Source organism: Oryzias latipes, chromosome 23 (assembly GCF_002234675.1).
Source record: "Oryzias latipes chromosome 23, ASM223467v1".
Taxonomy (NCBI): Eukaryota; Metazoa; Chordata; class Actinopteri; order Beloniformes; family Adrianichthyidae; genus Oryzias; species Oryzias latipes.
The window spans coordinates 14,046,847-14,069,160 of record NC_019881.2 but is presented as its reverse complement, the minus strand read 5'-3'; the positions used below and the strand labels follow the sequence as shown (position 1 = coordinate 14,069,160).

The window sequence follows — 22,314 nt, the reverse complement described above, 5'->3', positions numbered from 1 at the left end:
TTTGTGAAACAACTAGATTCAAGAAGGTCTGTGTAGCTATTTAAAGTTTTTACAGTAGAGATATTATCTGACTCTTGACTTCTTCAAGGTCAGTTAATTAGTGCTAACTAGTTTCTAGGAGATTAGCTTTCTGTAACTTTTACTTTTTAGTCTAGAATTCTGGATTTCTGCAGCCAGCGACATGCTTTTATTTTGGAAGTCTGCTCAAATCCATCAGTGAAGTGCGAGGCAGGCAGAAAAGGTTTTTGATTTTGTTCCCTGCTGTGTTTTCCTTTGTCACAGTCTGCTTGCAAAATGGGCTCATTCCATGAATGTTGGCTTCCACATGTCAGTGTTGTGTGTATATGTGTGTGTGTTGTGTGTATATATAGGTGTGTGTGTGCCAACCAACCTCTTCGGCCCAAATGAAGGCAGCTTCTCTGCCTCTGCGGTGTAGACCAGGACTATTTTAGTCGAAATGTTGCACAAATGTTTCTCTCAGTTAAGAGAAATTGCGGCGGCTCATTCTGGGCCGGCGGCTGAATGAAAGTTTGACTGCAGCTCTGAGGGAGCTGTTCATAATTCTGACAGCCATCACAAGTGTCTAAGGTGCGAGACGAGGATCCACACTTTGTGTGTGAACAGCCAGCACTTTACAGATGGTAAGATGCTTTAGTTTAATTGGCACAAACCTGTTTTAATATATGAATACTTTCTGACAGATCAGCACGACAGCATAAGTTCTGAGTTGGCAAACTTTATTGTTTTCTTTATATAAACATTGAAAACGTGTGCGTTTGAGCAGCATTTAACTGATTTATAACCACTTCATTGTGGTTTATTAATCTTAAAAACACATTTAAATGTACTGAACATTAAAAGCAGTTGTTTGAAATAAAATAAAAAATATTTTCAAAATTTCTTTAAATCTTTAAAGATGGGACTTTGGAGAGTTTGGATTTTCTGTGCGGAAAGGGGACAATATGTTAAGAAAATGTGTCCAGCTGAAACAAATGCTTTATAAAGTCAGATCTACAGAAACGCAACACAAACTAAAGATGTGATTTGCACACAAAATGCTAACAAATGACTACAATTTTAAGTGACAGATGTAAAATGAACCTAAATGTAAAAGCAAATGACAATCTTACAGATTTTAAAAGATCTTCCAAAAATAATTGACAGCCTAAAAATGTAATTTGTCTAATTGTCAATTTTTGTGAATTATGAAATTTTTCTGCTTTGTGCAGCACTAGGATTAGTCCATCTTCATATCTTTTAGTGTTTGTACCCCTATTTTTGACTTTCTTGTGCTCACTGTCCGCTCCGGTCTTATTGACACTTTTCTTGTGCAGAAAATATCCCATAAACTTTAAATATCAAATTAGGTTAAAGAAAAAAGTACTTCAAATGTTCCCCACATGTCTAACTAAAGTCAAAAAGTTTTAAAAATGATTTATAAAATGGATTTATTCTAAAGACAATTAGCTTTTTGTGTTTTATTTATTCCAGATGTAAACTTCAGCCTTCACATTCTCTGTGTGTTGAGATCAGGCCGCGGGTGTTTCTGGCAGTGATGTCTCCAGTTTGCGATGTGTTTTTTGTGTTTTTACCCCCCTGACGGCATCATAAATTGTGGACTGAGCCCACACCATGCTGATAAGTGTGAGTCTGCGTGTGATGGGTTAGAAACATGCATTAAACGGGTGGATGGTTAATGAAAAGTAGTGCTGTCAACAAGCTAGCCATTAGAGGGGGATAAAGTCCCTTTGCCCTCAAACTCTGCTTGAGCATCCTGCTCCTCTGGGACTTGATCATTTAGGAATGAGAGACGATTTTTCTCCACGATAAACATATGCACAGAGTTGTCTTCCAGCCTGGACACACAAGTTGTCAACATACAATTTGCATGAGTGTATTTAAATGCAGAAAGCGTGATCCGAGTGTTTATACTTCAGCCCGGCCAGTGCACTAATGACCATGTTGAATGCACAGACAGTGGTCCTTGTGAAACCTCTTCACTCCTCCACATGAAGAGCTAGTATTTAAGATTCTGATCTCTGATTGGTTGAGTTGAATCCAGGGAATTCCACTCAGCCGGAGCGACAGCCTTCCACTCAGAACCAGGATGGTTCTGACAAAGAGAAAAAAAAATAAAAAAAAATAGTCCACACTTCATGCTTGTTTTTGGTGTTCTGGTATTTTAAATTGTAAATAACAATTGTCATAAAATAGTCAAATTAGCACTTTTATAGATAAAGTACACAAAGTTTAAAGCTTTACGGTGAAAAGGCCAAAAGTTTTGTAAATCTAAATTATAATTTGAGAAGTTTGGCAATAGAAGCAACAGGTTATTTGAAGCAACAGGTACTTATCCTCCTGCTAAAACATGACCCAACCTAACCGGAAACATCAATTTTATTTTAGTCTTTAAAGTTACAGAAACTGTTTTAGCCCTCCTTTGTTTAGCTTAATTTGGTTTAGAATCAGCTCAAAGTGGATCCTTTTATTTACTAACTTCTCAACATTGGCAGCACCTGGTTTTATAGTTAACTTTTTTTATCTTCAAATATAAAATTAAACCAAATGATTTAGTGTTTTCCAGAATAATTTAGAACACACTATCCTGTGACTTTCTCCTCTGTTATGTTTTTATTATCCCACAGTCCTCTTTGTCAGATGCAGCCTGGCCTGAGTCTGTGCATCACTTTCAACCAGATGATGCACAAAAGAATGCTGTCTTTGTCTAAAGTGTTTATACCAAATCCATTCTGTAAACATAGTTTTTGCTTGACATGTTTATTTGATCTCACATATTTAAATTATAGCTATTCTGGGCATAAAATACTTCTCTTAGATTAAGCAAAGTCCCAGATTTCTTGTCTGTAATGCACTGACTGTGTCTACAGCCTCAAAGCAGCTGTTTCTAGAACTGTAACTCTTTTCCATCTGTCTTTGGCTCATTTGAAGTCTCCAATCTTTTCAAAAATGGGCGAACAAACCAAGTTTTATAGTTTTTGAATCGCACGGGGAAGCTGCTATATAAGTGACGATTTGATAGTTGTGTGACTGTTTGAGCACGTCACTTTGTTACCCAGCAGTAACCAGGTGAGCTGCCCTGGTTGATCTTAACCTGCCTCTACCAAAAGAACAAGTCTTTACACTTCGTGACAAAAGAAGTATCTGTACAGTTAAACCTTACTCTTAACTTTTGATTATTTTGTCACAATCATGTGTTGCGTTGCAGCAATTTAGGTTGTGATTTATGGTCATGGTGCATTGTTTTTGCAGAATGTGCTGAAAGACCCACTCCGATCAGCTTTTGATCTATTTTCTAAGCGTTCCCAGTGACCTTTTAATTATGATTATGCTATCTTTAGATGACATCATAAAACCTCTGATTTTTGGGCAGCAGCCATGATGAGAGCAACCCCGCCCCCCCTCCCTATTGTGGATCTGAACAAATATAAATATATTTCATACTGTATTTTTTTTGTTTACTCCTGATTCATAAATAAATACTTAGAAATGCAATTTTAAGCTCAATTTTCTTTATAAATGTCCTCCATCACCAGAAAAATGCAACAAGATGATGTTAAAAACACAAAAAACAATTTTTATCTAGGGGTCTTTAATGTAAGCTTTCTAAGAAATAAATTTGTAATAAAATAGAAAATTAAATGGGCCTTCAGCGGTAACCGTGCAATTATGTGGAGGCTTTCCGCTTAAATTGTGACCATAATATCATGTGAGTCGTGTTTGTGAAAAAGCTCCTCAGCTTTTGTGTTTTCTGTGGACATGTGTGTCTCTGACCACTGGAGGCAGCCATTACCACTTGTTTGCTGCTAATCATGTTGAAAATATTTTTGGGGCACTCAATAAACCTTGAAACTGTTGCTTAGGTCGAGCAGCAGCTCAAAGTGACGGCTGCAAACTGAATAAATAACACAAAATGCAGCAGCAGACCAGAAGAACTGAACACACTCAGCGCTGTTGCTCTAGATAAAAGGAAAGGAAAAAAAAAAACCTCATTTCTATTTTGTTCATCCTAAGGCCCACATGCGGTTTTATCTTCATGGACGAGGAGCTTTTTGGAATTCTAGCTGTTGGACTGACGGCACCAACTCTGCCAGAATCAATAAATTCACCTTTAAAAATGGCAAGTGAAAAAAATGGAAGCAAAACACAAAGTTGATGATTTAAACATTGTGGTTTGTTTAAACTTCTAAAACCTCATCAAGATGAGGGATGCAGAAGTTGCCATGGTAACATCAGTAACTAGGAACTGCGTGTTTGGACATTTTTTACCCTGGTGAAATGAATATAGCTCTCTGTCCCTGTGGCGTTTCTGTCCTCACATGAAGGAAGACGCTCTGTTCAGCACAACCTTCACTCTTCATTTGATATGTTTGTTTTATTGCCTCTAATTCAAAATAAAAAAAAATTCTTTTTCTTTTTTTTCTTTTTCAATTTGAAGCAGCCAGAGCACCTGGGCTCAGGCACATCTGCTGAATTCTGAGTGGAAACTCATTCAGGCATCCTTCAAATGTAGTTTGGATCCCATTTTACCAAAATTATATCCGTTCCAGTCAGTTCTAGAGCTGTCTAGACTTGTAGAGTCAAATCTGGACGGGCAGACAGACGGCAATGGCGCTGTGATCGCTGCAGGAGGAGGTTGTTGGGACTTTTAGTGAAACGGGACTCAGAAGCTCACATTTTATCAGTTATGAACTGATTGCTGCAGGAACATTCTTGTAGGTTATCTGATAGTCCATTTAAAAATTTTCCATTGGTATGTTTTATGTGTCTAGATTTAGTTTTGAATGCATTCATGAAGTGTAACTTTGGTTATAGGATTCAGGGAAATGCACAAAATATTTGAAGGTTAGAGGAAGAACAATACCAGCTCAGCAAACCTCATTACATAACACTTTTAAACTGCATTAAATGAATAATAGTTCAAAGATTACCAACTGTGCTTCAACATTTTTGATACCCGGCTAACCAACTGCTATAGAGGGCTCAGTCTTTAGCTCTTCTTGAGGCACCATTCTGGTTTTAAACAGAAATGTGGCATTTCCCGCCTATTGAAACCTTTGAACACAAAACTGAGTAAACAAATCCAATGTTCATCTTTGCTCTTCTAATAACAAGACAGTCTAGAGGGTGCCTAAAACTGCCTTTAAAGAAACTCTAATTGAAATCAGAAACTGTCATTTATGTCTTTAAAAATCACTTTCTTTAAAGTGTTTCACATTTTTCCACCACAAATAGTCTCCATGAGCATCACAGCTCCAGCTTATGGACCGGTTCTCTTAGAAACTCTAAATCTGTGTGAAATATTTTATAATCCAGGAATTTATTTTAGGCTAATTATTGATCTGTTCCTTCAACATATGGTTTAAACAAAAAATGATGTTTGAAATCTCTGAATAAATGAATTAACCTGTCCTCATTTGCACCATCTTCTTCTGTCTCTTCATTTCTAAACTGCTGCATTTGCATGTTTAAGATATAGTATACCTCAGTCTATTCCCATATTTTCCTTTAAAGATGGGATCAAGTAAAAAAAAAAAAAAAAAAAGGTTAAACTTACTCTAACAAACATTTACTGTAAATGTTGGGGCTTTTTTCAAAAAGGGAAAAATTGAGCCTTTTTCTCTTCAACTAGGGATTATCAAAGTTTGGGCCAAAATCTTTTACTGACGGTCAAAGCTCTGAGGAGAATTAATCCTCAATTTAAAAAGTCTGAGCATTTAGGTTTGTTAAAGAAGACAGAATAGAATAGAAAAGAGGAGAAGAATCAGAGGGATTTGATCTGTCAGATGAGAGGAAACGCTACCTCCTACTGGTCAGTGCCTGCTCCTACATTAGATCAAGGAAAGTCCAAATAGACAAATGAAGGACACCTTTTGAACAGTTAGGTTTAATATTTGCTTCTTTTACATTTCAGGATTCTTTTACTTTTTTATTTTATTAGTTAAGTGGAAGAAAAGAATTTGGAGTGAAATCGAACTGTTTTAGTCAGACGTCAGTGGAAAAAAAAAAAAGATTTCTAAAGCTGAACAGGTTACCAAAGACCCATTCACAGTTGGAAAGAGTCCCCATCCTCTGTGACTGTTTCTGAGTTCTGGTGGTTTGTTTCTATCATTGCTTCTGATTTTCCTGAGTTTTGCCCTTTATCTTTGCAGTCATTTCCTCTCCGTGTGCGGATGAATGTGTACCCAGGTGCTCTTGTTGTTTAATTACTTAGTGTGTCTTGAAGCTGAACCAGTGCCAAACCTGTCAACACACAGCAAGGGGGAAAAGGGAGAGAATGGATCAAAATTAAAATGTATTCCCACTGTCTCGTTTCTGCTTCCAAAAAGGGACAATCTCTGCCTCCCATCCTTTGATTTTATTTTCTCGTCAGTTCTTATTTTCACATGTCAAACACTTTTTCACTTTGTTGTTTCCCCACTGTTTTATTTAGTCTTTTCATTTCTCATTTCTTGCACTTTTCTCTCCCGTTATTGTCTTTTCTATCTAACCCAGTCTGCAACTGTGTGCTAGAAAAAACGTGGAAGCAGCAAACACACAGCCTTTTTGTTTACTAAAGCCAATCCATCAGTGACTGGATGAACAGATTTATTGAGAAGCCTTTGGTTCTCTTGGAGTGGACGGACAGCATAGAGTGCTGCATTACCTTAATGGAGGAGACCAAAAAAAATGTTCTTTGCGACTTTATGACTTCTCCTGGAAAACTCAGGGCTGCATGGGAGGAACAATGAAGAATGTTTTTAAAAATCCAACTCCAATCATCATTTGATCCATTTTCAAAGCATTCCCAGTGGTCTTTTAAATGTGATTATGCCGGTTTTAGCCAAAAGCAAATAATCTGTGTTGTTTTCTAAAACATAGTTTCAGCAGAGCAGCAGGAGTTTCTTTGAAATTCACATCTGAGTTGTGGTTTACACTCCCTCCTGCTAGCTTACAGCCCCTACCCCCAGCCAAACATTAGCGGTGCAACAAAAAGGGTGAGTGATATCAGAGCTACCCATCTGCACAGTTTAGAACCAGCTGGACAAGGAAAACAAAGACATACAAGGATCTATTTGTCTAGCGGATGAATCGAAATGGAGCGAAGCGGGGAGTTTGTGGCCTTCCCATTGTACCTTTGTCACTGCTACAAGCTTTTTTCAATGTCTGCTCCTGATAAAGAAATACATAGAAATGCAGTTTTAAGCTCAATTTTCTTTAAATATGTCCTCCATCATGAGAAAAATGCCACAAAAACATGTTAAAACGCCAAAAACAAGATTTCTTTAATCAGCGTGGGTCTTTAAAACGGTCTGATCACTTCTTAGGTGCATTACTAAACTGCAGTCTCACCATCCACAGGCCATTAAAAACCTATTTATCTGAATTATCTAAAATCACACCAGGGCTGTTGATCTTTGCATAAGTTAAAGAACATTTAACTCTGCAGCCTCCCATCCTGCATATTTCAACACATGCAGCAGCCTATATCTCGCATCGCCGCCTGCTGCCGTGTCATCTGTCAAATGTGCACGCCGCTTGAATCCAGATCAGAATTGTCTTTCCTGGCATTCGATAAACGTACAGGGATCTGTCTTGTTGGCGTGGGTGCAAAGATGCTCTGTAAACACTGGAATGTGACAGCAGGGGCAGAGCATGTGATGTGGAGGGTGGGGGGTGTTTTGCAGAGTCATCTGAGCTCTTAACTGTACTCCCAAAAATCTTTGAATATTGAAATCTGTTTAAGCAACCAATAAAGAATAACTTGTTAAAATGTATATTTATTTCTGTTTTGACTATACACTTTCGCTAAAGTTTCATTTACTAAACTCCTACTGCTTTTGTATTTAACAAACACTTATGTTTATTAAATAAAAGGCTTAGTACACCCAATTGAGACAGAACAGAATGGGTAGTTTAAAACCATGAAAGTGCAGTAGCAGTGACCACAGACAGGGGGCACTGTATCACTGAAGCTCTGAAGTCCAGAAGTGGAGTTGGAGGAGAGGACAGAACAGCACGAAAAGGGCAGAGATGAGCAAAAATAGAAGATGGCAATAATTGGAGACCAGAAAGTGAAGGGAAACATGAAAAAAGGAGGAATGTCATAAAAGAAACAGATGAAAGAAACACTGGTGCGAGTTTCTGTTACCAACTCTTCCTGAGTACTTTTTGTTTTAGTTACTTTAACCTAATTACATTTTCAAGGCAGCCTCTGTCATTTTATACCCCCACCCCTCATCATGAGTCCAGACCATTTGCCTTCTGTCAAGGGAGGCACTACCATTTGTGACCAGCAGGGGAATTGTGGTTCTCTGCAAGCGAGTTGATGCTCTGTCAGTGCTTTGAGTTTATGCTGCTGCCATTAGCATCAGTTTGAAGGCAGCATCAAACACCACAGGCTGACAGAGCAGGAAGAAGCTGCCAGATGTGAGTGGGAACATTAAGTTTTACTCAATAATGTCTCTTAAGTTACTAGAAACATTTCACTTGCAATGAATTGTTCACCACAGCAATTCCATGGAGACATTTTTGATGGATGTAATAATTTTTACCATATTTGCATAGTAATCCTCAGTCATTCTTTAGTCACTTCATCTTTTCCTGTGCTGCACCTCCTCAGATGAAAATCAGAATCTTTTTATGTGAGTCTCTGTTCACTTGCAATTGAACTTCAGTGTGGTTCAGTGATCGAGTGAACTTCAAGGAGCAGTGTGCATTTTAAATGGGGAAAAAGACATCCCACAATGTGAACCCTAAGAGAGACGAATCATGAAAATGATGAACGTTTATTTGGCAATTTTCGTGTATTAAACGGGTAAAAGTGCTTGATCAGTCTTTTATTTTGTTGGGGGGGAGGGGTGCTCACTTGTAAAATTGCTCAACCAGACCTGACCTGATGAGAGGATAAACATGTGTGGCAAACATGTGTGGCAAAAGCTTTTAAGCCTGGGTCTTTTTTAGAAATGCTAACACGCCATCAGCCACACATTAACGTACCTATCATGTTCTCCTCCCACACTCTGCCCCCATTTATCTATAGAAGGTCCATGTAAATGAGGACTGAATATTTGCAAACATGTAGAATCACCTTTGGTCTGTCATTCTGGAAACGGATAATAGTGACATCAGGGGAAGGAGAAATAAAGATATCATTAACTGGAAACTCTTAGGACACAAAGATCTTGAGAAGTGCGATCAGCTGTGCAGAGAGCCTCATCAGATCTGGACTGAGTTACCTTCAGGATATTTATATCAGGCAGTGCAGGTCCAGCACATTATTAAAGACACTTATCATCCAAATTACAGTTTTAGTGGCTGCCATCTGGCAGAAGACTCCAATCACACAAAGCAGGATTTTTTGTTTTTTGTCATCAGGCTATGAAGGCCTTAAACACAACATTAGCACACATTTATATTTTTTCTATCAACAAAACTGTTTTACTGTATACAATACATTTTTCGCAGTTTAAATAGATTCAATTAGTATCCAGTCATTTTATTCTCAAGTGTTGATAATTTGATTTTTTTTATTATGAATATGAAGTGTTTCTGGAGTTAGGCCCTGATAAAACACTGAGGAGTTAGGAATATGAAAGATCGTAAAATACTTTTTTCTTTGTGTTTATTTGATTCTATTAAAGACATTTTGATAAGAATGACGGTACTGCGATTTAGCCACAGCTTAAGCTCTGTTTTAGGAAAAGTCCCGCCCCTTTGACTGTCTCCACCAATCATTCTTGGAGTCTTAATCACATGTCATCAGTCTGACCAATCAGAAGTGATTAAAGTCTTCATTTCCTTGTTTCGATTTAGCTCATAAGTCGCTCAGTTCCAACAAAAATACCAGCTAGAGCTCATCTTTAGCGGTGTAGCTTTCCACAGAATCCGGTGTCAGACCGTGGAAAAAGTGAACAAAACTATGAAGCTCAGAGACGCTTGTCTGTCTGCGGTCGGAGGATTATTGCACTACATCTCCCATGATGCATTGGGTTAAAGTGACAACATCTTAGCGCACAATGAGTCTCTCCTCTTAACGTCTTAAAACAACAACGAACACACAGTTTTTGAATCTTTTGACTTAACTTTTATTACATCTTTTAGAAAAAAACAGCTGCAGCTTCCAGCTTTTTCTGCCACAATTATCACCCAAATGCACGTGAGATTGTGGAGGGACTGTAGATCAATACAGACTATGAACTACTCCTTTTTTTTTTTTTTTTTGGATGCTGGTGTGCCGCGGGATTTTTGTCAAGGTTAAAGTGTGCCGTGGCTCAAAAAAGGTTGAAAAACACTGGTATGAGGACACCAGAAACAATTGTGATGATCTACACCAGGCTGGAAAGACTGAATCTGCAATAGGTAAGGAGCTTGGTGTGAAGAAATCAACGGTGAGAGCATTTTTAGGAAATGGAAGACATACAAGACCACTGATAATCTCCCTCCATCTGGGGGTCCCTGCCAGATCTCACCCTGTGGGGTCAAAATGATCACAAGAACCATGAGCAAAAATCGCAGAACCACACGGGGGGACCGAGTGAATGACCTGCAGAGAGCTGGGACCAAAGAAACAAAGGCTACCATCAGTAACACACAACACCGCCAGGGGCTCAGATCCTGCAATGCCAGACGTGTCCCCTGCTAAAGCCAGTTCATGTACAGGCCGGTCTAAGGTTTGCTAGAGAGCATTTGGATGATCCAGAACAGGAATGTTCTATAGTCAGATGAAACCAAAATGGAACTTTTTGGGAAGAACTTTACTCGTGTTTGGAGGAGAAAGAATGCTGCGTTGCATCTAAAGAACACCATACCTACTGTAAAGCATGGGGGTGGAAACATCATGCTATGGCGCTGATTTTCAGCAAAGGGACCAGGATGACTGATCCGTGTAAAGGAAAGAATGAATTAAAGGGGGCCGTGTATGGTCAGATTTTAACTGAAAACCTTCTATCAGCGAAGGGCAGTGAGGTTGAAACATGGCTGGGTCTTTCAGCATGACAACGATCCCAAACACAGCCCAGGTAACAAAGGAGTGACTTCGTAAGAAGCATTTCAAAGTCCTGGAGAGGCCTAGCCAGTCTCCAGATCTCAACTCCAGAGAAAATCTTTGGAGGGAGTTGAAAGTCTGTGTTGCCCAGCGACAGCCCCAAAACATCCCTGCTCTAGAGGAGATCTGCATGGAGGAATGGGCCAAAATACCAGTAACAGTTCATGAAAACCTTGTGAAGACCTACAGAAAACATGCAACAGCTATCATTGCTGAAGGTATACAACAAAGTATTGAGTCGAACTTTTGTTATTGATCAAATGCTCATTTTCCACCATAATTTATTTACAAATCAGACAATGTGATTTTCTGGATTTCTTTTTTCTCATTTTGTCTCTCATAGTTGAGGTATACAGGGGGGAGAACTTCCACAATTGGTGGCTGGCTAAAAACGTTTTTCCCCAATTGTAAAAGTTGAACTTTGTTTCCAATAAGGCAAAGTACTTTTACCTGTCTTTCTCCTCTTTTATTAAATTGTGTTTTTGTGGCTGAGTAAAGTGTGTGTTCCTCTTTGACATTTGAAACTTTTTGTACTTGTTCATCTATTTGCGTCTGTGGCCTTACAACAGACTGACGACCTGTTCAGGGTGTTCCCTGTCTTTGCCAAACAGTAGCTGGGGTGGCTCTTGCTCCCCCATGAGCCCAAAAAAGATTCAGCAGGATGGATTCTGGTTCTTTTTTAGCTTTATTTAATATACAAAGTTGACATAAATTTGTCTAATTTGAAGTGAGGTTTAAACATTTTTTTCTTCTTTGAGTTTCAACGAATAGTAATGATCTTTTATAAAATGATAGAATTAGCTGGTTGATGTCATTTAAAAGCAACATCCTCTCAGATGCTGTTGTAATGTCTCTAACCATGCAGCCCCAAAAGAGTGACTCATCAAAATCTGTGCATCTCCATCGTCTCCATTTTTTTCTCCCTCTGTCAACAACTCCCCTCCTCCCTTTTTTTTGTCTCTTCCCTGACTTCGCCACTTTTTTCACCCCAAGCCCACCCCCTTTACCCATCAGTGGATGCAAACAAACGCTCAGACCCCCCCCCCCCCCCCCTCCTCCCAGCTCATCTCCAAGTCCTGCCCAACCCTTCCGCAGGCACCATGCCCAGATAGAGACTGCATGAGCTGGGCAAGGAGCCTCAGGCAGCGCCCTGCAGCCACACCACCACTCTGGAAGCCTGGAAAAAAAAACTGAAGAAAGGAAAGATAAAAGACAGAGCGAAGAGAGGGAAGAAGGTTAAAAGGATTAAAGAGTGAACAGAGGGTGGAGGAGGAGGAGAAGTGGAGAATTGTGTTGAAAGAGGATGAAGAGATAAGAGCATGCAGGAGCAGAGGAGACATAAATTGTAGGGGAGCATAAGAGAGGGGTAGGCGAGGAGATTAGAAAAATAGATCAATAGATGGAGAGATACAGATAGAATTAAAGCAAGAAATTTACAAAGCAAAGGGAGAATGTGTGAAGCAGAGAAAAAGCTGGGCAGACAGCCAGATCTCCCCCGAGAGAGAGGTCAGAGCAATGGACACATCTCTGGAGAGCCTGTGTTGGTGTGTGCGTGCTTGTTTGTTGTGAGTGTGGTTTGTGTGAAAGGCGATGTGTATGAGAGAAGAATGCCTAAGAGGAGGATGAGAGGAGCAGCAGAGCGCAGAGAGAAGAGAGGATTTGTGTAAGATACATACTGAACGCCTAAAATATGACCTTGGAAATCTATAGCTGAGCATGTGTTTATTCTGAATGCAACACATTTAAAGCAGGGGGCTACTTAGAGAAAATGGTGCTCTTTTAGTTTGGAATCTCAGAGGAGGATTCTAGAAACTTCTCAGCTGATCCACTGTTTGCATTTAAGATCTACTCCAATAAAAAATAGGTGTTGCGTGTTTTTAACATGTTTTTGTGGCATTTTTCTTATGATGCAGACAACATAAAGAAACTTAAACTAAAATTTACTTTTGAGTTTTCTTTGTTTCAAATCATTGTGAATCAGGAGCAGACAAAAAAAAATGCTGTTAGAAAAAGCTGTAGCTGGGACGCAGTTGCCCACAACTGATGTATCCAAGATATACAGCACAAGGACGACCAGATCCATGGACGTCTTTGTGTACTTCGTCTGAGCTAGCATCTCAAAACTGTACGGCTGGATCGTCCAATATCGATCACCATATTTGTTTCTCCCAGAATGTTAGGTTGGGGGTGTGAGGGGCTGTAAGCTAGCGGAGGAGATTGTAAACTCAGATGATTTTCTAATTAACTATTGTCGCTCTGCAGAAACTATGTCCTATGTTCTTGATTTTAGCTAAAAATGGTACAATCACAATTTAAAGACCACTGGGAAGGCTTTTCAAATAAATCAGAAGATGATTAGAGTGGGTATTTAAATCTTAATGAAAATATTTCTATGTAACTTTTATTCAAAATTGTCAATTAGGAAAATTTTGGGCCCAAACCTGTTTATAGGATTCTTTCAGTTAATATAAATACTGAGCATTTGCTTTTGTTTATCAAATTTTCGTCACAGAATTTCCATTTTCTTCCTATTTGGACTTTTATGAGCGAGCAGCAGCAGAATCGTCTTTGCTGTGCTCTCAATTGTCTGCACCAGGTGTGTCTAGTCGATCAGAAGCTGCACAAGCAGATGTGTTTGGGAGAAGCAGCAGGACATGGGTCATTCAGGGCTGGAGTTGCCCATCCCTGACTGATTTTATTTTATTATTTTCATTTTTAGTCACTGTAAGACAGGGGTGTCAAACTCATTTTCACCGAGGGCCATATCAGCATAGTGGCTGTCCTCAAATACAACTTACACATGAAACTAAATGTAATGAAAAATAAATGTAACTACTCCTTAATGTTAAATAAACTCATTTGTTTATTTATTTTAACTTTTTAAAGTGACAAATACAGTTGCATAGAAAACATATATTTGCTTGTAACTCTAGCATAAATTCTTTTACATTTGATTCTGTCAGGTTAGGTTATATGGACAGTGTTTAAGTCCTAATGTATACTTGCCCAATCCCATATTTCAAGTCCGATTCCCCCTAAATATGAATAAATACACACCAATTATTTATTTTAGATTAAGAAATTAAAAACTTTGATGCTTTTGCGGGCCACATAAAATGACATGGAGGGCCACATTTGGCCCGTAGGCCTTGAGTTTGACACGTGTGCTCTAAGGTATGACTGCTAATGTGCTACACCACATTTTGCTTGCTGGTCCAGTTTCCTAGGGGTGTAGAGGAGCTCCAGGTCAGCTTGGTGACTGGAAGGAGGCTGATCTGCGCTTCAGTTGGTTGTAGAGCCATGAAACCTTTTTTTAACGGCAGCTTATCCAAAAGATCAGAAGTCTCTGAACTCACCTGTGAGTTAACCAATCATCTGTTTTCAAAGATGTCCGAAAGACAATGGCACCCCTTCCCCATCTCCTTTTGTTTGTAGCTTTGACATTTTTGGTTTAAACAAACATAACTGTTATGACGCATAATTGTGAGGCTTATTGGAATAAATCCTTGGAACATAGTAAATTGTTTATTGGAACTTCACCTGTTTTTTTTAAGCCATTTTTCATTTTGTTGTGACCTTTTCTTTATGAATTTTGATTTTGTCTTTACATGTTTGATATTTTGTTATTAAAAATAAAAAATAGTTTGATCTCAATATCTTGGGATTTTTGCAGTAAAGAGATGACTACATTTACTACTCGGAGTTGAGTTTTTTACAGTTTTATTGTTCATTGAATTATTGTGTAAAATCCTAATAAAATGTAAAAAGAAGCTGGAGTTGTGATATAAAGATGGACATCAAGCATTGCTACAAAAACTGTTTAAAAGATATATTATAAGAGCAAATTCTATAGAATTATAAGATAAAGGCCCAGACTTCTATAGGTTAAGTAAACCAGAGTGCCTCATGTTTGGATTTCATCCAGTCATGAAAATTAAAAACAGAAGAAATACCCAGTGGTCTTAGAATGTTGCACTCTTAGATTTTATGTGTCTTTTTTCCTTGTTACACTAATTTTATGTCCATGTTTTACTGCTTAGATTCCTGATAGGCTATAATATGGTCTCCTCCAGTGTTTCTGCACAGTATGTTCGTGCAGGGCAGTGCAGGTCATGGCACGCTATGTTTATGTCAATAACATATCTGGAGGCCATGGGATTACATGACCTTGCATGCCACATGCGCTGTCATTCTCTCTCACACACTAGCAGTCCAAACGCAAAAACCCATGAAACCCTGAGGCCTTTTTGAGATTCTTGCACTGGTCCTTTTAAGTCGTGGGGGTTTGTAATAAGTAACAGCAATAAAGATTAGGCATTCTTGAGAGCAAAAAAATACGTGATTATTTATTTATTTAAAAAAAAAGAAGTATACATTTGCATATGTTACAACAAACAAAACCCTTTGTGTTTAGTTTATACCGCTTTGGAGAAAATGTCCATACAAACATGTTGAGATGACTAATCATCTCAACTGGATAGCAGTCTGTCTCTTTATGAAAAACTGTTGTCCACATTGTGTGTTTTCAGAGCGTGGTCAACCTTGAGTGCTCAACTGAGAAGATTTTAGGTCTGAGAAGGTCATTTCTTTGTCTGTTTTGGCTACGGGTTTTTTTTTTATTTTTAACTAAACATTCTTCCAACAATAGCATAAATAGCTGTAAGGGAGCCTTCACCCAGACAACGTTTACTCCATTTAAGGCAGCAATATTGCCCCAGATCATCATGCTTCCTCCACTGTGTTTCAAGGGAGTACCGGTAATTGTATTTGTAGGACTCTGTCTGATTTTCCTCCCTATGCCCTAACTACCAAAATATTATATAGTTAGGGGCTATCTAGTGTCCTGGACTTTAAAAGTAATTCGACACCCTACTCTCTCTTTCTTTTTTTAAATGCAAAATATGATGTCAGAAATTGTGAACATTTTACAAGGACTATTTATGAATCCACTGAGTTCTAATAATGAGAACTTGGATGGTTTATTAAAAAAAAGAAATTTAAATGCATTTTTTCACATGAAAAATCATTCAAACGCAATGCATTGTGGTCTATATTTGCCAATCTAGTGAGCATAAATGCACACAAGTTTTTTGCTGAGACTTCTGGGAAATTTCACTAAGTAATGAAGAAATTTGGGCAAGGTTCTTCTTTTGTCTTTTGAGTAAAACTGCAAACCTCTGTTTCCACGCAGCTCAACTTGACCGTGAACTAAAAGACAAACTTACAAAACTTTCTTTCAGTTTATTTGCACAACAAGTTTCTCTTTCATAGTTAAAACCTTTTTGGTGTGGGTCTGTGTGCACAACAATGCTTTGAAGGTCTCTGGTTTAGCAACAGCAATGTTTGAAGAGGTGTTATTTAAGTGTTGTAGTGCCCTGCACTTTACTGTAAAAAGAAAGAAGATAAATGTTATTGCAAAAAAAAATCCATTCTTTGTTTTACATCTGAAAATGCATAAAATACATTTGGGCATTTTTAACTTTAAAATGGAATTCAGAATCATGTACCGTTAGCTGTGGAATTGCTTTTATTCAATTGTTTCTCCTCCACCCAGCTTGTGTCCCTTGATAGAGGATGCACAGTCAGAGCTGCCTCAGTGGTCACAGAGGCAGTTTAGCCTCTCTGCTGTGAGGCTGCAGAGCCCCAGGGGTGGAAGAGCGTCTCCCTGAGCTCTTTGGTGCTTTAAATGTTGTCTGGCTTTGTTTGGTGGACCTTCCAGTGCAACACTGTGATCTTGATCTTGTTTTTCTTTGTTGTTTTAAAAAGGTTTTTTGGAGGGGTTCCAAAGCGTTATCTTTTGGACATCCAGTCAAAGGAATTGTTGTTCTAAGTCGGCAAGTTTTCCATTCTCTTCCTGACTTCAATAGTACTCTAAAACTTGGAATCTTTATAATTCTGTCCTGCAGCATTCCTGGACAGCAAGGACCACATTGTTTTTGCAATTATTCTTTCTTATTGCACCTTTAAGTGAAATAATTTGCCCCGCTGCATGCTCAAAAACTCACTAAAATTGGCACACACCTAGTACCCAATAAAAATGAATTTTTGACATAGTGACCGCCCTTGAAAAAATGTTGACATCACAGTGGGCAGAACCATCAAAAAAAAAAAAAGAATATGGCCAATATCTCTAATGGATCTAAAAAAGAAAAGCCACCATTTTGAAAAACAAACAAATAAAAAAAAAAAGATGTGTTTCTTTTTCATAAATTTCACACAGGCAGCTCTGACCAGGCTGGTAGGGGGGGGGGGGGGGGGGGGGGGGGGGCTGAAGCAACCGCTTAGCTAGTAATGGTTATGGGGGGTGCAACTGAGAGCCATACAACACTGCTCGCTGCTTTAATGAGATCTTGTTTTAGTTCTTTTATCAAAGTTTTACCAAAATATAAGAATTTTACCCAAAGAATTAGGAGCTAAGCTTTGCTTTGTCTTGTTGTTGTTTTTTTTATTCCTAAATCCTTTGATCATTACCAGAAAACAAAACTAATGGATGAGCCTCAGTGATTGCATGGACCTTGGACACAGAGACGCATCTTTGAGCTTTCCTTTGTCGTTCTTATATGCAGTTAGCTTCTCTGTGGATGTTATGAACAGTTTTACAGAAAATGCACTAAAATAGACATTTAGTTTGCTATCATTTTACCAAGTGTCTTACTTGCTTTCTGATTGTGTTCATAGTTGCACACTTGTTACAATCGAGATCATAGAAAAGTAAAAATCTCCTTGAAAAATAAAAGACATTAAGAAGAAGGACAGATAAACCTTTTAGTATCAATGTCAGTCTGCATCAGTCAACATGAAATGTGTCCCTCAGACTATAAACAGCAGAGGCATCTTTAAATGTTTTTGCATGTGTGCTTTTTCTTTTTTTTTTTTCTTTATTCTGTGTATTTGTGTTGTGTGCGTGTCTGTTTTGCAGATCTGGACATGTGGCATTTGCTCCACATCTGTGTGTTGCTGTGCTTGTTTTATTCTGTGTATGTGTGAACTAGAATCACTATCTCCTTTTCTCCTTCTGTGTGTGTTTGTGAGCGTGGCTGCGCATGTGGGCCTGTGCTTGTGTGTGTGTGTGTGTGTGTGTGTGCGTGTGTGCGTGTGTGTGTGTGTGTGTGTGTGTGTGAGGGCACGCACGTGAGTGTGTGAGTGTGCACGAACCATGAACCCCAGTGAGATCCGGCAAGCATGACGGAGAATGACAGCTTGATTTATGACTAGGCTATAAGTAGAATGACTACTGCTACAGTGTTTGCGTGTGTGTGTGTGAGTGTGTGAGTGCGTGCGTGCGTGTGTATGTGTGTGTTTCCATATAAGTGTGTGTTAGGTAGAAAATCATGACGGAGAGGGAACGAAAAGAGAGGACGGAAGAGGAAGATGGTGGAGAAAGCAGAGATATGGATGACAATAGGAAAAAGGATGAAACGAGCAGAGATAAGCTGCAGAACAGAGCCAAAGAGGCAGAATGGGGCAAGAGTGAGAAAGGGGGCAGTTTGACTGAGGGGAAGGAAAGGGTTTTATTTTTTTAAATGGCACTGATTGGGATTGGAGGAATTCAGCTGCTCATTTACACACTGACCTCTGCATCTGTCACAAACGTGCAGATTTTGTTAGCTCCTGCCATTTGTGAGGTTTAGTGCAGAGTTTACTATAGAATTACAATGAAGGAATCAAATACCCTAAAAATGTCAAAGAACTCATACAAATACTGTAAAGATTATCTAGATGATTAACTTTAGATGATCAATAAAAAGTTAAACACGTCCCTGTTCTCTCAGTAAGCATTTAAATGTTTGGCACAAATAAAAATCCTCGTTTCTAACTACCTTACAAAATAAAGTTATACTTTCAAAATATGCAAGACAATTATATTGAAATACCTCAATATGTAAAAATATGAAAAAGCTTATGAGAGTATTATTTTAGTGTATATTTTACTATTGTGTGTGAAGAATTAAAAAAAATTGTGTAGATAATTTGGAAACCGGATTTTGTAAAATTTACATATAATTTAAAGTAAAAAAAAAATGAATTCCCTACATTGTTGATTTGAGTGATGATTTATTTTGCCTCTCTTACTCTGAAAATTCTGCTGTTGCCATTTTCAGTCCTATTAATAGAGTTCAATGCTGCATAAGCTGCTTCCTGAATGGCTTCGTGTAATTAGTGTTCTTGTGGCATTTTTATGATGATTGAGGACATGTATAAAGAAAATTAAGCTCAAAATTGCATTTCTGTGTATGTCTTCGTTCAAGTTGTTGTGAATGAGGAGCAGACAATAAGTGCAATTTAAAAAAGCTTGTAGCAGCTACGTAGGAGCTACAATCTACGGGCCACAAGTTCCCTGCTCCACTCCATTATGATGCATCTGCTTGTAGACGACTACATCCATGTATGTTTTCATTTTCTGGTTCAAAACTGGGTTGCTCCAATATTGCCTGCTGTTTTTGTTACAGCTGTAATGTTGTGTTTGGGTTGTGAGGGCTTGAAGCTAGCGGGAGAGAGTGAAAACAGTTGGATGATGGGAAGTGGAAGTGTGCTTACTCATACTCATTGCCAACAGTTCCCCCCCTACAAACCAGAGGTGATTTCTAATGAACTACTGCTGCTCTGTCCTAGAAAACAACCTTTTTTTAAATAAATTTTGGCTAAAATCAGTATAATCATACTTGAAGCACCACTGGGAATGCTTTGAAAATAAATCAAACGATCATCAGAATGGGACTTTCACAATGTAAATGTCTCTAGTGTAACATTGCTAAGAGAATGTTTTCTTTTTTTTTTAAACAGATGTTTTTAATAATTTTCCTGGGATATTCCAAAAATAAGTCCGTTTTTTTATTTTATTTTTTTGTCTCTTTTATATTGTATATTGTGTCATTTCACACACAACAAGTAGTGCAAGCCTGTTTTTGGTGACATTAAGTTAAAAAAAAGAATTAAAAAAAAGAATAAAAAAACTCCACATTGCAACAGTGCAGGACTTTTGGGTCAAAAAGACAGACTTTTTAATGTTCTGACTAATTTGTAAAGTTTATGCTGTTGGTGGGAAGATCAGCTAAAGAACTTGGTGATCCAGTTTAAAAACACGTGACTCCTGCAGCTGGATACCTGCAGGACAGTAATGCATCATGGGAGAATCCCCAGCATTCAAGGGCAGCCTGAATGTGATGAATGTGAATGACTATCTATCTCAAAGCTTGAAGGTGATTTATTTAAAGGAAGAAAGATACTGATTATAATGATTACGATCACAAAAGATTAAAATCAAAGGAATAAAATGGAGAAACTCCTTTTTATCTAATAGATTTTCCTCCATCAAAGTAATACTTTTAACTACACAAACCTTTGTACTTGTGTGGAAAAAAATAATTGTAACCAGCAATGTCTAAATCATCCTGATCATCAACTCTATTCTTACTAAAGTATATTAAATTTTGTAAGCACTGACCTTTTTCAGGACAAAGAATAGGTTAAAGGAAGGAAAGAGTGTGAGAAACATGAGCGATGGAGGTGCAGAGATGGAGTGAACGCAGGCTTTGATCCATCTCTTGGTTAGAGCTGGTCCTGGAATCCAGCCAAAAAAACCTCACAGGATGCGCACCCACAAACACGCACACATATATGCACCCATACAGACCAGCATCAAGCCGACACACATATGAAGTGAGAGCTTCAAGGCTTTGTTGATTATCTCTGCTGGGAGGATCAAAGACACTGACCCCCCTCATCCTCTCAATCCATCTATTCATCCGTCCTATAGCCGTTTATCAGACCATCTTTCCAGACGTTTGTCAGGCAGACCGTCTGTCCTTCTGTCAGATAAAAATGTGTGCTTGAATTTTAGTTAAAAACCTAAATGTTCAAATGCTTCTTTCCCCCGCTTCAGATTTTTGGTCAAGCTCTTCCATGAAAAGAGGAAATGTGGCGCTGATACCTGAGTTTTAATCTCTTTTTTATCAGTCAGCACTTCTGCAAATCGCTTGAAGGGAAAATCTTGGCAGCATGAGGTTGACATAACAAATTCAGAAGGACTCATATTAATAAATGTACATGGTATGATGGTAGTGCACTTGGAAAGCTTCAGAATAGGTAACTATATAGTGGTCCAAAAAATTTTAGGAGAGCTGTGAATAGTATCGGATATGCCCTGATATTTGCGATCTGTTCCCAAAAATTTGAGGACAAATATTTTTCACGTCAGAGATTGCTGATTTGCAATCTTTATAAATAAAGTATAATAAAATACACTTCAGGCAATGGAATTATTGCTCTAAAGTTGCAGAATAATGCTGGTTCTTGAGTACCGTATTTTATCTCGCGTTTTTTTTTTTTACAAAGTTTGCCCAGAGGTGCGACTTATAGTCAGGAGCGACTTGTATGTGAATGTTTTTAAGCATAAAAAGGTTCATACATGATTAAATTTCCACTAATAACCAGTTGGCCTTCACCGAATGTGTTCTGATAATAACCACTAGAGGGCACTGGGGGGGTATCAGTATTTGCTACTGATGAAGAAGCGCTTTTCAAAAAAAAAACATGGACAATCTGATTGCTCTACTCCTGAACTTTGATATTTTTCTCATTTGTATCGAGACATTAACAGTTTTCTTTTAAGTTTTTCCTTCCTCTGACTAATGCGGGACAGTAAGTCGTCAAACTGGGTTACAGAGACACGGAGGTGCCGCTGAAAGCGTCTGTCATTCATATGCAGCTCCTGCAGTAGAAGGTGAACCTCACCGTACTGGAAGAGTCTCTGAAAGACGTCATGAACCCAAACATCAGGACATGACAACTGATGCTCTGTAGATATTTTCATAATAAATAAACTTAGTTTCTCAACATCATCTGTGGCTTCTATTCATTATAAATGAGATATACAGTCAATGTTTCCATGTTTCCATGCGATGAAGCTAAAAAGTTGACATTAGCTCCTCCACGATGTGACGGCAGCGTCTAGTTGATGAACTCATTTTTGGACAAGCATCGAGCAGAAAATTTGATGTGTTTTGGAAAAGAGGCTGCGGACCTGAATTTGACGTGTGAATCGCATTCGGTGTTAACGCAGCATTAGGTTTCGTAGTATGAAACTTTTCCCCCAAAAGTGGGATTTGTACCCCAGAAAATACGGTATGTAAACGACACTAAATGTATGCGCTACTGTCACTGCACGTAAAAAAAGCAGTATTGACGAAGATCTCATTTGCAAAGTAAAGCCATCAATTGTTTTTCTTAGATGACAAAAAAAATTGAATGAAGTTTGTTTTACTAAAATT

The 22,314-nt window shown here is 38.4% G+C and overlaps 1 protein-coding gene across 6 annotated transcripts in view; it reads left to right on the top strand.

The window, feature by feature from the left end:
• wnt5b (Wnt family member 5B) overlaps positions 1 to 22,314 on the top strand; it is an 87,240-nt gene that overhangs the window by 497 nt on the left and 64,429 nt on the right. Inside the window, exon 1 of one of the 6 annotated variants that reach the window (XM_020713977.2) lies at positions 53 to 641. The exons of 4 other annotated variants lie outside the window; for them this stretch is intronic. The gene's annotated coding sequence lies outside the window, so the exon portion shown is untranslated. Of the gene's footprint in view, positions 1 to 52; positions 642 to 22,314 lie in introns of those variants that run through there. One more of the 6 variants, XM_020713976.2, reaches the window with a different exon arrangement.